The following is a 2,617-nucleotide window of genomic DNA, read 5'->3' on the forward strand; positions in this document are numbered from 1 at the left end:
AAAGACCACAAGCTCTTGCTGTTGTCTTTGATCCCAGCAAGAAAACACACAGAGCCAGTTCAAGCAAAACCAGGAATCCCTCGCCCAGCCATTTGACTGGAATTCCCGGAGTCAGCAAACACGTGACCCACCATTCTTCCTTCTTCAAGCATTTTGTTGCCATCTTGAAAAGCAATTCCATACCAGCTTGCTTTCCCGCTCCCCCTTAAAAATCCCGATGGAATTATGGGCAACTTTGAACTACGAAGGAAAAACACAAATCCAGCAATTTTTTGCATGGGAAATCTACATACATTTAATTAGAAGTACTACACTTATTCCCTGATAGGTGCTTGTGGGAGCCTACTTTTAGCATTTCTGGCTTGACCCCTGGAAGTCACAGGAATTCATACATGTCATCTTCTTGGCTACAAGGTGTGCCCCCCCCCGGCCGCTGCCTTCTGCAGGATCTTACTTCAACTCCCCACTTTACCTGTGGCATTTGCAGGTAGTCTCCCATCCAAGTGATAACCATGTTATTTTCTAAGAGTGCATTTGGAGCCAGAAGACTTGAGGGAATAATTGCTAGATAACAATTGCTTAGATTCAGAGGTGGATTTCAGCAGTTTCTGACTAGTTCTGGAGAACCGGTAGTGAAAATTTTGAGTAGTTCGGAGAACCGGTAGTAAAAATTCTTACTGCCCCCCCCCATCTATTCTCTGCCTCCCAAGTTCCAACTGACTGGGAAGAAATGGGGATTTTGCAGTAACTTCTCCCTGGATTGAGGAGGGAATGGAGATTTTACAGTATTCTTCCCCTGCCACGCCCACCAAGCCACACCCACAGAACTGGTAGTAAAAAAAATTGAAACCCACCACTGCTTAGGTTGTTTTGAATCAGCCTAGGTCAACTGGTTGAAAATTATTTTGCTGCATTGGGCCAGAGCCTAACGCCAACTCCCTAACCCAACCTCAACAATTTGAAGACAGGTGGACTTCAATACCCAGAACTCCCCACCTAGCATAGCTTGCTGGAGGATTCTGGGAGTTGAAGTCCACATAAGTTCAAGTTGCCAAGATTGAGAAACATTGGCCTAACATAGCCCTTGGGGATGATAATGTGCCTGTTAGACAAGATTGGTCACCTAATTGTAAAAGGTTATTTTAATTTTTTTTTTAAAAAAGGAGTACAAGGCCCCAGCCATACCTGTTTCTCACAATGCTTCTGGACCACACAGAAGCCCCAAATGCATTCTTAGAAAATAACATGGTCGGTGGCTGCAGTCCAGTGTTCGGCTTGCCTTCTGTTAAATTGGTGTTTTGTGATTTGCCACAGCCACCGTGGAACCATTTTGCAAGAGTGCCCATAAAAATACTCTGAAAACTCCATATGTGTTCGCTGGCCCCCAAAGTTTAGGGCCTCTGGTCCAGCTTTCCAGCAGGAAGTGCAATCTACCTTATATTCACACGTTTGGCACTATGTAAACCCATTCCACCTTTCTCCAGAGAACAGTTAAATAAAGAAAAACGTTTACCGCTAATGCTAGACACACGTAGCATCCAATTCAGTTTTATGCTATTTTTCCAAGCATATATAGTGTTTTTTTTCTCTCTCTCCTCTCCTTAACTGGAAGGCGTTTTTATTTTAGAAAAAAAATACTTGGAACGGTCTAGACTCTCCAATATATTTGTGTGCCAAATCTTTTTGTTTTGTTTTGCTTTCATTAAAAATACCATTTTCCTTAAGATAGCTGAAAACCTTCGATAGAGAATCTCCATTTCTGTGTGCAAAAAAGGTGGATTTAGTTCCCGCTGACTTTCCTCCCCATCAGCAATCAGACTGTTTAGGGAGCTTCCAAACAAGGATTTTATTTTGGGCAATTGTTCTGCTTCATTCACAATTTTTTTTTTTAGAGGAAATGCTGATGTCCAAGTCTTACATTTGTAGCTCTCCTGTGATTTCTTATTGCTGTCTCATTCTTTTTTTTTTCCCAGAAAAGAAAAAGGTGGAAAATAAACAAAGCAACTGGAGATGTTTTATTTGGCAACTGTCTGTCCAGAAGGGCAAAAAGCAAAGCATTTCTATGTAAATGTTGCGGTATTCCGGCAGAACCTATACCCTGTCTGCTGCAGGTCAACACAATGGGAAAAGATCCTTTTTCTGCATGGTTTTCTGTTGAAACTGTTTGATTTCACCCTCCAATTCCTTGAACTCAAGACTATATTAACGCACTTTTCAGAATTACATAATTTCTACTGGGGGACTATTTCAAATCCGCCACAGCAAGCCGAGGGTCCCAGTTCCAAAGCAGATGGGCCAAGCTTTTAAGAATTTTAAAGGGTGAAATAGGTCTGTTAAGCATCTCCAAGGAGCCCTTTCTTTAAACACACCTCATGCCAAACTGATAAGAATGCAAAAGGAACATCCTATTGTGGGAAGCCACCTCCTCAAGAACAATGGAATATTTTAGGAAATATGAAAAGGCAGAATATTATATTTCCCTAAAGGAGAAACATGCTCTTGGAAACAGAAAGCAGCCCCAAGTCTTTCTTAATAGCCCCCAGCAGATATGTTTGTGCCCATTGAGAAAAATTGGGCCAGCCTATCTACAAAACAAAAGACTTCCAACTCCAGGATG

Source organism: Ahaetulla prasina, chromosome 3 (assembly GCF_028640845.1).
Source record: "Ahaetulla prasina isolate Xishuangbanna chromosome 3, ASM2864084v1, whole genome shotgun sequence".
Classification (NCBI taxonomy): domain Eukaryota; kingdom Metazoa; phylum Chordata; class Lepidosauria; order Squamata; family Colubridae; genus Ahaetulla; species Ahaetulla prasina.